Here is a 14,628-nt window from a genome sequence, read left to right as displayed (position 1 = left end):
AGCCGCAGAATTCAAGCACAGATCAATTAACTATGCTGGCCAAGAACAGTTTCTTGGCCACATTACTGACTAGCTCATTTAATTTAAGTCATTGTCACTTTCACTAGGATAGTCAAGAAATCCATTTCTATTTCTGTTTGCCCTGAGGTCTTATGACATCCTAGAAACCATCCCCACAATCAAGATAATGAACACGTCCATCACCCTCGAAAGTTTCCTTGTGCTCCTTTGTAATCCATCCCACTCCCTGTCCCAGGCAACCACAGGTCTGCTTTCTGTCATGATTTGCTAGAATTCTATTAGCTGGAATTATTCAGGAGGTATTTTTTTTTTTGGTCTGGATACTTTACTTAGTGTAACTATTTTAAGAGTCATCCATGTTGTTGCATGTATCAATAGTTTGCTGCTTTTTGTTGTTGGATAGTATTCTATTATATGGATGTATCACAATTTGGTTGTCAATTTGGTTGTCTGTTGATGGACATTTGGGTTGTTCTGGTTTTTTTGGTGATTATGAATACAGTTGCTATGAATAATCAAGAATAAATCTTTGTAGACACATATGATTCCATTCCTCTTGATAAATACTTAGAAAGGAAGTGGCTATGTTGTGTGGTAGGTGTACACTTAATTTTTGAGAAACTTCCGAAGTGTTTCCCAAAGTAGTTGTACTATTTTACATTCCCATCAACAGTGTATGACAGTTCCAGTTTCTCCACAACTTCACCAAGTTCAGGGTTCACTGTTCATTACCCTTTTGCGTTTGAAAATAAGTATGTTGTCTTTCTCAATGAACGATATACGTATGTTTCAGTTGCTGAGAAATGTGCCCGCCACATATGCTTTTCCACCACCAGCTCCCTAATCTTAGTCTTCAACATCTTTCCTCATTTCTGACACTACATTTAAAGAACAAAACTTAACACCTATTGAACTCCTGGACTTGGAGTCCAAGGATCTTGGTCCAAATCTGGCTCTTCTACTACAAGTGCATACCCTCTTAGCCTCGAAGATTTAGAGGCTTTCCTCACTTTCCTCATCTATGAAGTGGGGATGATATTCCTTACATGTGAAATGCATGAAGTCACAAGCATGCTTGGGACACAGACATAATACATGAACAAAGGAACAATATGAGTCATGTCAACAAAAATTTTTTGGCTTATTTCTGGTTTGGGGCAGAGAATACAAATCATTTTTTCCAACCGAGTTACTTAAATTTGGATAAATTCAGATTTAGGGAATTCCAAATTTGTAACCTTCTCTGTATATCACACAACAACGAAACCATTTGTATTTTTAATATTATTTATCCAAGTTTTCAATTTAGCAACCAAGGCCCTCCCAAAGCGATGGCATCTATAAGTTGAATTTATAACATTTACTTAATTTTGTGAGGGAAATAGCTGGGATTCCTATAACTGTTCCCTATGTACTTGATCTATAGCTCCTCTGGATCTAATTCTTGGAGCTATGTCTGGGTGCAGGATGCCAAAAGAGCAGTGATGGTAAGATCCAGCCTATCGTCCTGATTGGTCTCTGCGGCCAGGTCACGATGGGAAGTAGGCTACTGACCCAGTCTCATCTGGCTCCTGGCTATGGCTCATGTAAAACAGGCATCAGAGAAGAGGCACATGGCCTGTGATCTGGAGCATAGCAGAGAAATGGCTACAAGCCAAGAAAGAGAAATGGCTGCTGGCAGACGGAGGGAATCTGGGTGGCTAGGGCTAGTCTGGTGAGCCTTTGTAGGGCATAGGGAGGCTCTCCCAGGGGTGGAATCATATAGGCTCAAAGAAGTGACCAACATGCTCATGAGTGGGGGCGGGCTGGAGGGGTTCCTCAGGCACGTCAACCTCTGCTTGCCTGGCCTATACTCATCTCCTCCGTCTCTTGGGGTTCCCTTTGTCTGGGGTTCCCTTCCCCGATGAATGGCCCCAGCCCCATCACCCCTCCCTATGGCCGAGCTAGAATCTGGATTTTATCCCTGGGTCCTTACAGCTTACATGCTATCAATGATTGAGTCCTATGGAGTCTATCTCCTAAATACCACTTTAATTCCTTCATTTCCATGGACCATTATTCCCATCACCCAATTCCATCACCCAGTGCTATCACCATTATCTCTTACTGATTAACTAAGTCAGTTCTTTCATCTTCATTCTTTCTCTACTCCAATTCTTTCTAAACACTGTAGCCAGAGTGATATTTCTGAACTGCAAATCTGACATGTCACTGGTACGATGCGTAAAGTCCTTTAATAACTTCCCATTAAGTTGAAATCCAACTTTCAACATTGCTTGCAAAATTCTTTTTGATCTGGCCCGACTTTCAAAAAAAATTTTCTTATTTTGTTTTTCAGTTAGAGTTGACATTCAGTAATATTTTATATTAGTGTCAGGTGTATAGCATACATTTATATAATTTATGAAGTGATCCCCCAATTAGTCTGGTACCCATCTAGCTTCTCATCTACACCTCGTCTGTCATACCTTAGTGTCAACACCACTTCTTCAAGGATGTCTTTCTGGATCTTCCACCTCTAGGTTTTGTGTCCTTTCTACATACCACCTTAGAACGTACCACCCTGTTCTTCCCCATCGGTCAGTGGACTCTGTGCAGACCAACTAGTTGTCTGTTTCCCCCTTTGCGTCGTGTATGCCACAGGAAGAGATTCTGTCATGAAAACTGTTCATATCACCACACTCACATATCATAGGAGCCTAATGAATATCTGACTAAGTAAGCACATGACAAGAAAATGACTCAACAGTGAAACAGGGTCTTCTAAAAATGTATTTGATTGTAAAGAGGCAATAAGGCACAGTCATGAAGAATCATAAAAGCCTTGGTTTGAGTCCTAGGTGTATCATCTGTCATGTTACTTGACTTCTCTTAGAAAAGTGGGCTGATAATACCATCTATCCTCAGATGATTACTATGAAAATTAATTGGGGGGTTGTGACAACATGGATAGACCTAGAGGGGATTATGCTAAATGAAATAAGTCAGACTGAGAAAGACAAATGCCATATGATCTCACTTATATGTAGAAATCTAAAGAACAAAATAAATGAACAAACAAAATGGAAACAGTCATAGATATAGAGGAGAGGGGTGTTGAGGAGCTGGGTGAAAAAAGTGAAGGGATTAAGAGATATAAATTGGTAGTTACAAAATAGTCACAGCTACGTAAAGTACAGCATAGAAAATATAGTTAATAATATTGTAATACCTATGTATGATGCCAGGTGGGTACTAGACTGAATGGAGGGGATCCCTGCATGAATTATATAAGTGTCTAACCCCTATGCTATACACCCGAAACTAATATAAAATAATATTTAATGTCAACTGTAACTGAAAAACAGAAATAATTAAAAAACATTAAATCAGGTGTGGGGGTGGTGATGCCTGTAAAATGCTTGGAATAGAACATGTAACATAGGAAATAACAATACAGATAAATAAAATAGCTAGAAATCAGATGACAGTTACTAAAACTATGTTCCATATTTGTGTTTCCACACATTTAAGGTCTCAGTATAAGGAAAAATAAAATACTAATTCTGGCTGTGAGAATAGGTAATTATAAACGACTTAAACAAAACTAGTTTTCATAATTATGTGCAAGCACTGTGGTAGGTAGGGCCTGGGGACTCAATGGCAAACAATGCAGATGTGGCTCCCGCCTCAGGGAGCTAACAGCCTGAGGGGGATACAGATATGACTCACAGTCACACAAACAGATAATCCGAATTATGACTTACTGTGACATACAGGGCGCTAGGTACAAAACTGGATTATGTTATGGTGAAGAGGCCAGAAGCACAGGATAAGGCTGGAGGAGCACTGAAGCCATGATAAGGGTTTTGATCTTTGTGCTGAGAGTGTGAAGACATCGGTTTTAAAGAGGAGAGTGATATGATCAGAAATGCAGCTTAAAATTATAATTTTTGATGGTAAGGGAAGAAAGGAACGGAGACGGACAGGCATGCAGGTGGAAGTACCTGCAGCTGATTGCTCTCATCCAAGTAAGAGGCGGAAGCATTTTTGCATAGGGGGTGGCAATACACAGAAACACCGTAACCATGCATATTACACGTACTTATTTTCCAGGAGTGGCAAAATGGAAAGAACACAGATTTTGCAATCACAAAGATTGAGGTTTCACTCCTGGCTCCACTAATAACTGTGAAGCTGTTTCACCTAATAAATTTTAGGATTGCTTTTTAGAGAGGAGGAAACTAATCCCATCCAGAGAGAGTTAATAGTAAGGATAAAAGAGAAAATGTATATACAAGTGCTGACCATAGGGCTTGGCAGATAATAGATGCCCAATAAATGATAGCTATTAGCGTAAAAATAATTAAACACCCTCTGATGTACTGCCATGTTACGCTATTATTTATTTACAAGATCTATGAATCCAAACCTAGGTGTTAGTCCTGTCCTCCATATTCAGTAAATGAATCAACATATAATTTTGAGCATATATTATGTGACTGCTATAAAAAAAGCACAAACCACATCCCAGCCACAAAAGCAGATACTTATGCAGTTTAGCTGTTATAAATTCCCAATTAGTGGAATCTGAACTGATTTTACTCTACTTGAGAATTAGAGACCTAGTGAGGAAGGCCCTCTTTCATAAAGGCTTCTTGGAAACTTCATTTCATTGGTAATTACTTTGGGAGGTGCAGATCACAGTGCAGAATAGTGGAGATTCCCAGGCAGTCAGTTGGGTTGGGACTGGCTTCCCCTACCAGTTATGACCTTGGATAAGTCATTTAACTTCCGCAAGTTTCCATTTCCTCATCTACAAAATGGGGACAATAATAGTTCCTCCATTACAGGGTTATTTTGGGGATCAAATGAGGTAATCCATGTAAAGCTCTTCACATAATGTTTAGTGCATAATAAGCATTCAATGTCTACTAATTGAGGAAGGTTAAGTATCACAATTCTTTTGCTTAAATAGGAACACTAGTAAATGTGCTAGTTAGTGCTAATTGGGAACTTGTTAAGTCATTGGGCACTTATTAAGCGGTCTGTTTTAGAAGTCTGACAGTTGTATAAATATGTTGCTAACTCTTGAGCTATCAAATCATTTTAGAAAATGAGGACTATTAGGTTTGTAATAATGACGATGTACCACTAGATGGCACTGTGCACATTTTACTAAATAGTTCTCAAACCGTAACTGTTCATAGAGAGCCTGCTACCATATTAGGTACAGGCGACAGGAAGTGGTTTCCTCATCTATATAGCTGCATACATTTTATACTAATATACTAGAAAAAGCAACAGTTTGCATAGTGAAATTATTTAGTTAAGAACTATATCAAGAATAAACAAAATGCGTTCTTAAAAGTATAATTTAGTACTTCATAGAATCTTAAAAATAATATTACTGTTAATTTCAGATAGCAGTTATTAATACCTCCCAGTAGTTTGTCTTTATAAATAAATGGATAGACAAAGCTTCAATAGTTTGCCTTAAATCCAACAAATTTCAGGTTGAAAGGGCTTGGTTGGGGATGGAGTGGGGGGTGGGGTAGTATTTCCACATGGGTAGAGAAGAATTTGGAGATCTCAAGCAATGTTTCTTCTCTGCTTGCTGATGACTTACACTATTTTAATAGGTGATGGATTCTCAGTTCATAGTTAGACATGACTTAAATCCAAGTAGCCCTGGGAAAAGTGCAAAAATGCCAAACTCATTTATAACCAACACAAATGGCTGATGTCTTAAACGTATTATAAGTAGTATAAATAGGATAAAATATGGAAAGGAAGATATAGAAAGTACAGAGATACCAAAAGACAACTTCAGGATGTAGTCTATCTCATGATTTAGTCCAGGGCCAGCCTTCTCTGGACCACATCACAGAGACTGGGTCCAAGTCAGAGAATCTAAGCATGATGTAGTTTTTCTAAAGCACTTGGAGATTTCCTCAAAATTCCGAAGCCCAGATGCTACAATTTACTGCTGCCAAAATTTAGGAGGGTGGGAAAGGGTTTTGACAAAGCTCTCCAAGTGATTCTGACAACCACTCATTTATAAACCTTTAGAAGGCTCTCAGAGGGCTTGCAGCTAGGGAAGGTACATAAACAATCATCTTACAGTGATTTCACTTCAGTCATTTTAGAGGAGTGATTCTCAACCATGGTAGCACATTGGAATCACCTACAAGGTTGGAAAATGGCTCCCTGATGACTAAGCTTGTTAGAATTGCAGACTCTCATGCTCCCTCACTCCCAGACCTAGCGAATCAGAATCTGCATTTTAACAACATCCCCAGTTTGTATTCACATTAATATGAGAAGCACTAATATGAGAAGCACTGCTCAAAGTTAGTAATTTTCAGTCCTTTCGCATCAAGACAGCCTGCTATGTTTTATTAGGTTGTGAGGTGTGTTGCAAGAAGCTGGTAATTACCAATTAATTTATGCAATTTAAGAATGATTTTTTATAATTATGTGTATACACTTTGTTTTAGAGGGGTTCAAGATTTACATCCATAAGAAGGTCACACATTGCATTATGATGATGCACTTTCTTGATTCTGAGAAAAGGAAATGGCTGTTAGGCTGGGAATTGAAGATAATCTGTTGATATGCCACAGGAACCATATATATGCCATCAGGAATATATAAGTCTTCTAGTGTGTACACTGTGTGTGTGTGGGGGGGTATGTGTGGTATGTGTGTGTCCATGCACATGCCCTCTTAAGCCCCACCCACCCTTGCCACCCATGCTTAAAGTGATGGTGACTGGTGTCTGAATCTTTGTTATGACTCGTTTTCCCATTTCTGAGACATGCAGGTAAATGCAGAAAGAGTCCTGCTGTTGACTTACTCATCAAATCCCATAGCAAAGGAGATAGGTTTTCTCCCTTGAAAACTCATCCATTTTTTGCTTCCCTAGGCCTAAGTATCCTGACCTTCAATGCGGTATTCCCAGCATACTTCAATGTATCATTACTTATCACACATCTATTGCACATATAGGTATAAAGGCGTTTCTCTACAAAGTCATTACCCTGAGACATTAACTAGCCTTTTTTCTTAGCCTTCACTCCAGAGACTAAAAACTTCATTCATACAATAAGCTTTTATTCAGCCCTTATTATGTGGCAGCACTGGGTTCTAGAATTAGCGTGAATGAGATAGGCAGGTCTTTGATCATGCAGAACTTACAGGTGGTGGGAAATAGAGATATTTCGTAAACAAGTGCCTTGAGGGTGCAACAATAATAATCTATTTTCTCTCATAGAGAAAAAAATTGGCTTAGAGATAGTAGACTTAGATTCAGGTGTTTCTTCATTTATATTCTGGGAATAATAATATTCACCTTTTATATCTTATAGGTGTTCTGAGGAATAGTAAAAACTTACATGGCAAACGCTTAGTAAACTGTAAGTACTATAAACTGTAAAGTACTATATACATTTTAGGTATTATTCTTATTTTTGAGAGAAAACAGGAATTAAAGTTTATTATCATATTCAGATAGAATTATAAAACTTTTCCCCCTCAGATTCTTTCAATTCTTTGTTTCACTTTGTCAATTATAAAAATTATAAAGAGACAAGTTTTTTTCCTATAATTTCTGGTTTGTTTTCCTCTTAGTGGATGTTACATATTATAAATCCACAAGAGACTCTATCATGGTGATGATTACTTTAGTTGACCTTCAGATCAAATGCTTATCTTGAAATTCAGAGAGCCTCAGCTCATGAGAAAAAAAGAATTTTTTTTTTTTTTTTTTTTTTAGTTTATAACCAGCATTTGTAAAACCAGACCTAGGAAGAGAACTAGGTCTGGGGACACATGCTTGGTCTTAATATAGCGAATGTTTTGCCTGCACTGATTATTACAAAATCAGAACAGTGAGAATATTCGTAGAAGAATATTTCAATGTTCATTACTTATCACACAACTATTGCACATATAGACATTAACATATGGACAGAGACTGCCATATGCTTCTACGTACAAAATTAAGAAAGGAAGTAAGAAATGAGATTGGGAAATATTTTCAAAAGAAATGAAATCCAACCAGTAATTTTGAAGATTCCTCAATACATTATTCTTGGCGTTACAGGCGAGTTAACAAAATATAAGAGCCTGGCCACAAAAGAGGTTGTAATCCTCAGGGGTAGAGACACCCTCAGATGGCCTAACTGAAGAGCAGGACAAGACACTACATTATTAAAAGCCCACATTCATAGTGCAGATTAAAAAAGAAAGAAGCTACTGCAGTTTAAAATACAGGGACGCTATTGTGGGCTAGAAACTTTGGAAAGGTTTGGAGGAGGAGGAGGAGGTAGGGCTCAAGATGGTTCCTGAATCAGAGCAGGATATGAATACATGTTGAGGAGGAGGGGGAGATATTCCAGGAAGAAGATAATCCAGCGATCAGTGGCGCAGAGTAGTGAATAAAGATGGTGCAATCTGATCTGGTACTGACCTAACTGGGCCAGAGGAGTTTGTGCGGGGGCTTACTGGAAAACAGGGTCTGTAACTAAGGAAACTTTTCTATTGCCCATTATTTCACACTTCTCTAATTCTTCAGCAGGCAAACAGAAAGATTGAGAATTTGTTATTTATAAAGTTTGATGCTTAGTTTCATTTTCAAACCACGTCAGCTAATTCCCATCCCCATCTAGAGCCAACAAGTCCAGTGGTGAAAACCAGAGGTGATCTACAGAGCAGTGAGTGGGTCTCAAACTGTGGTCTCTGATTCCATAGGTCTGGGGTGTGGCTAGGGCATCCCTAAGTTGAAGCACCTCCTTGGGTGATTTTGAAAGACAATAAAGTTTGAGAACCACTGCGAAGGAGTATGACTTCAGGATAGAGTTAGACAAGACACAGGAAGAACAGGAAATTGATATGCATTTGATTCAGAGTAATTTATTTAAAAGGCATCATGAGAATCTTAGGAACATTGTGGCCAATAAATCCATGTACAAATTAGCCTGTTGTTAAGATGTTCTCAAATAAAGTGTTGTTTGTTTCTCCCCGCACATATTCAGGCCTTTGGTCACGACAAAATAGTGTTTAAAAGGCTGTTGGAGTGGAAAAACTCAGTTAACTGGTATGTTTTGCCAGAGTCAACAAATGTATTTTGATGTGATCATATTGAAGATATTAGCTAGCTATCACTCACATTAACCAAACACTGAGTTTGGAAAGAAAAATTAATAAAAGCACAATTTTCAGATTTGATTTCCAATAGTGAGCCATATCTTTCTAAAACATGAATCTAAACAACATCTGAGTAGCTCACCAAATATGCCTTCATCACCAAGGTAGTTCTCTCTGCTAAGGATACTAAGAGAGAAGCATCGTATCCTACAAAGCTAACGTTTTAGTTTCACTAGAATTTCCTGGCTAATGTAGATGCTGTAATAGAGATTCAGGAAAAGGTCTATAACATATTTTTGGTGTAAAATCAAATTGAATTATCACGCCAGTCCTCAAAGGCCCTGGAAGTACATCCATTGTCTACTAGGAAAAAGTATTCAGTGTTGTTTAATTGTATCTGTAAACCAGCATCGTTATTCAAAATGAGGTATAATAATTATTGGCTCAACAGCTGTCATACTGTAAATTAAATTTAACAAAATTCAACTGAACAAGCATTGATTAAACCTATTATTTTTAAAGTATTGTACCAAGAATTGTAAAAATAATAAGAGAAGGTAAATGAAAAGAATGATCTGAACAATAACTAATTTCTCACTGCCAGTGTTTAAAACTTTGTTCAGAATATATGTAATAACTTTAGAAGAAAAGAGATCTAATATCTTATGTCCCCTCTGGGGAGTAATTTTAGACTTCACTGGGTAAGTCTGTATAGGTTCCTTCAATGTGCCCTACATTCTACCCCAGGGGTGTCCAAACTGCGGCCCGTGATCCATTTTTTATTGGCCCGCAGCAAATTCCAAAAATATATTTAGTTTATTTAAATAAACCAGGTGAGGCAATACGTCCTTCACCTCGAGTGAGTGGCCCGGCTGTTTGTGTATTTTACCACATATGGCCCTTGTGAAAAATGTTGAAAAAAGTTTGGACACCCCTGTAATCTACCCCCTAGGTTTGGGCTTTTGAGTCCTGCTACTTAGATTTTTACAGCTAGCCTCGTCACTCATCTCCAGTTTCTGCCCTTTTCTATCTATCCTAAGAAATATTGTAAGGCCCAGCTCTGGTCAGACCATTCTCCAGTGCCTATTGAGTAAAACCCAAGCTTCTAAGCATGAAAACCAATGATTGGACTCGAGTCTCCTAATTTTTAGCTTCATCTCCCACTACTCTCCAGCTTCTCCCGAGTCCTATGCTCTGGCCACACTGGACTTCTTACAGTTCCACAACATTCCCTTGGCTGTCTTGTATGTGCCTTTACTAAGCCTTCTCCCTTCATCAGGTGTACCCTTCAGTCCACTGTCTCTCCAGGTATTGCACACATGCATGCCCCCAAGGAAGCCCATTCTGATACACTCAGGTGGAATTACTTTCTCCCTTTTGTTGATCCCAGATATCATCACATATCTATTAGAGCATCTACAACACTCTGCATTTCCACAGTTATTAATCAATAAGTTGTCCCCCTCTGTTTTTCAGATAAACCTTTGATTAGACTCCAGGGGAAAGGAGGGTCTCTGAAATAATGACTTAATTTTATCTTAAGGGTCATGTGTGTTTTCAGGGGAAAGGCTCAATGGTTTTCATCAGATTCTCCCAAAGATACATGGGGAGAGAAGCTTAAGAACCACAGCACTAAATTATGAGAAACTTGAAGAAACAGGCTATGTCTTGTTCATCTTTGTATTCCTCATAGTTACTGACATAATATCTTATTCAAACTGGGTGCTCAATAATGCTTGGGGAATGCAATGGAGTAGAATTCCTGCTGTTTGCCAGACAATCCTTAGAAGCTTTCTCTTTGCCTCAGTAGTCTAAGACAGCTCAACGGGACGTATTGAACATGGTTTCCTATAGTACCTTTATTATTCCTTGCATACCATGACTTGAGCAGATGGTCAGAATCTTAGATGCCAGAGGCCACATTTCAAGAGAAAGAGCACCCACAGGGGTAGAAACCATGAGGACTGTCTTCCACAATACTTTTCCTGTAGCCATTGATCTTGGTGACCTTGCCTCCTGTGCCCATCTGGCTAACATGAACACTAACAAAGTATGTAGTGACATTGAAGAGAGGGTAAGCAGCAATCAGCTTGGAAGTGTTACTTTCTTCTGCATTCACCCTGTTCTTTTGAACTATATAATTAATTATCTTTATGCAATGAAAGTAAATAATGGGAAAGAAAATAGAAAATGCAATCCATTCATCCACTCAGAAAATAGCTATGGGCCAGTTTCCTAGTGCATGGAAAGTAGCTTGGGAGTTGGGCTGGCATTTAGGATGAAGAGATCTTGAGATGGCTAATCTGCAGTACAGATTATCTACAGTTATCTTTAGTGAGGTCAAGAATATGGGAAGTGTATATTTGTAGGAAAAAAAGATATTTAAAAGTACGTAGAAAATATTGATGAGGAAACTTCCCATGCAGAAAACCAAAGTATACAGTAGGTAATGTTTCAGACCCCTCTTTGTACCTTTCAAAAATCTTGGCTCCATCTCTTTCTCCAGCCTCTGCAGAAATGACCATCATGACCATCTGTATAGCTGCAACCAAACAGCACAGCACTTGACCTCAGGCTGCTGCTGCGTACCTCTGATGCCTCAGCGTGGACACTTCCTAACTCACACATGTGCAACCCAGAAGTGCAGGGGCGTTAACTCTTGGAAGTCACCCTTGACCAACACAGGGCGGAGCGATTGGATTAGTACCTCCTCCTTTTGTCCCCTGGGCGGACAGTTCTGAGGTGCTTTTCACAAGGTTTCTTAGAAGTTCCTGCATTGTCTTTGACTTTCCTTTCTTGTCCCAGTTCTGCTCTGGGTTCAGTGTTCAAATGAGCTGCTTCCACACAAGCCTTGTCGTGGAGTTGGCTTTTTGGGGAAACACAGGCAAAAGCACTGATTCTAATAAAGTCCCTGTCTATCTATCCCTGATTGAACACTTCTAGAATAATAAATGAGGGAAAAAAGATAATTATGACCCTGTTCAGAGTAGATTCTGTTTGGTCATATAAATTTTTTCTCAACGTAGCCTTCTTCATAATATACCGTATTTTGCTGTGTATAATGTGCACATTTTTGCCCTAATTTGTGAGGGAAAAATAAGGATGCACATTATATATGGGTAGTACTAATTCCGTGTCTATATAAATATTTTTATTCTTTTATTTATGCTTATGAGTTAAAAGTGTAATTCTAGAAATCAATAACGATATCTGTATGCCAAATAATACCCTGGAATATGATCATCAGTTTTGTTGAACTCGCGACAAATTTGCAACGATGAAGAGTTCTTGGCCTTCTATGATGTGTAAATATCGTAAATTTGTTACCAGTACACAAAATTTCTTGTACCTTTTATCTGTTCTTGTGTTTTGTAATTATGTTACATGAAATTTCTTGTACCATAATATTTAAAAAAATAAATGCTAAAATTGCTTTATAATACAAAAACCATGTACCTAAACATAAACAAATAAAAATTTGAATTAAAATGAAAGATTATTTTGCCTGAAAGTTTGCGCGAAAAATGTGGGTGTGCATGATACACAGGAGAACATTGTACACAGAAAAATATGGTAATATCACTGTCTTCTTCAGCAGTGTTGAATGTCGAAAAACTAAAATGCATCATACTTGCTTTTACACTGAAGTTCATTATTTTTCTGAGACACTAAGCTACTTAGGATCAATGCCATTATTAATAGCTTTGCAGCAGGCTCAGTGGTATACATGCTTGCCTTTTGATGACAAGGCTTGACAGCCATTGTAGGACAGTGATCTGGCAATGGGCTAATATCTGAAAGTTAGAAGTTGAGTTCTCAATTATGGGATTTTATCTGATGTTTATCTAAGGGAAGCCACTTATAATACTCTAGTGCTATGCACTCCTCACCTGGAACAAACAGAACTTTTAAATTCCTGATTGAAAAGGACATAAAGTGGAAGCTCTAGCCCAACATCATGGATGAATAAAAATAGCTACAGACTTAATTGATTTCAAAGCTACTGATATACTTGATTTTTTAAAAACATCATACTTACAAGTAATTTTTTTCCTCACAAAAGGACCGTGTATTCAAGGATTGAAAGGCTAGATATAAGTTTATATAGCAAAGTTCATATATCTACCATTTGAAATGACAAAATCAGAAACTTTATACTAGAACACATTGATTAGATTCTAAATTTGTACACTAAGGAATACTACCATACTCCATTCCCCACGCCATGGTCTAGTAAAATGCTTGGCACACAGTAAATCTCAGTCCATATTTGTTGAATGACACATAAGTGACTAACAATAACAAAATGTCAACAAAGCCTCAATGAGGAGTAAATCAAGGTGGCATTAGGAATGACTTTCCTACACTATCACAGGTGTGGTTATGTGGGAGCGGGCATTCTCCCATCCCTGCCCTCCCGACTGTTTTGTTTTTTTCTCAGTGTTCACCAGAGCCCTGAGAACCTAGGAGCCAGGCTGTGGGAGAGCACCCTCTGGATATCCCTTCATTGCTCTGCTGACTGGCTCCAGGCGGATCGGGAGGCTCCCAGGAACATAGCTTGGCAGACCACTCAAGGAAGGTCATTGAATCTTGCTTTGGCACCCGTCCGATGGGTTGGGAAAGCTTGAAAGGCATTCCTCTGTACATATCACTCTTTCCTAACTGACGGGGGCATTTAAAGATGATGTCCTTTCCTAAATCGTGAGAGTAGAAGTGCTTAGTTGGCATAGCTCCCTGTCATAATGCAGAAGCAGGAGGAAGGGACGGAAGCTGATGGATGTTACATCCAGATGCCTAGAAACAAGACTAGAGATGTCAGCTTAGTTCGCAGGTTGGGCAGTGGCAACAGTTTGATCAGACAAAGCTTCTGGCATTGTCTAAAAATAAAAGTACTAACAAGAAAACAAAACCCTGAATCTTGAAGATAAAAATAGAAGCAATTAAAGGGAAGAGCAACTTTAATTAAACCCATATCACAAACATTAGGACTTTAAAATTATAGCTTTTCTCTATCAGAAGTTTGCTCTGATTAAGGAGAAACGATTTTGCCACAAGCCCAGGGTTCCCAGAGAGGCCGAGTGTTGCATTGCCATATTACACAGACAGCGTTAACGGGTTTGTTTATGTATGGCTGCCACCGCCAACTTCCGCACAGGGAATTTTGGGGCACATTGTGTTCTAGCAGTGAACTTTTCCTTATTCTCAATAAGTATCTAGAATGATTCAACATCAGGAATGAAAATGTGTATCAAAAACATTTGGAGCAATACAAACAAAGATAATTATGCTCCAAGGGTTTGTCATCTGTCACTTTATGTCCCTAACTGCACATTCCCGCTCTTGGTCTGATGCCTTGACTGGAGAGAGTCCTTTTATCTTTCTCTTCTAAACACATCTCTTTTGGGGGATCTATTTCCCTGACTGAGTTTTCACTTTAAACTTTATTTTTTCATCCAATGTTCTATATGCCATTATCTG

The 14,628-nt window shown here is 38.5% G+C and overlaps 1 protein-coding gene and 1 non-coding gene across 39 annotated transcripts in view; both read right to left on the bottom strand.

The window, feature by feature from the left end:
* Window positions 1-14,628, bottom strand: part of DTNA (dystrobrevin alpha) — a 366,357-nt gene that overhangs the window by 98,691 nt on the left and 253,038 nt on the right. The gene's annotated exons all lie outside the window — the stretch shown is intronic.
* On the bottom strand, window positions 7,777-7,908 carry LOC117012019 (small nucleolar RNA SNORA72). The gene has a single exon (XR_004421096.1). It is a non-coding gene; the product is annotated as a small nucleolar RNA SNORA72 (small nucleolar RNA).

This window comes from Rhinolophus ferrumequinum, chromosome 19, assembly GCF_004115265.2.
Source record: "Rhinolophus ferrumequinum isolate MPI-CBG mRhiFer1 chromosome 19, mRhiFer1_v1.p, whole genome shotgun sequence".
Taxonomy (NCBI): domain Eukaryota; kingdom Metazoa; phylum Chordata; class Mammalia; order Chiroptera; family Rhinolophidae; genus Rhinolophus; species Rhinolophus ferrumequinum.
The sequence above is the reverse complement of the archived record's forward strand: the minus strand, read 5'-3'. Positions and strand labels throughout refer to the sequence as shown.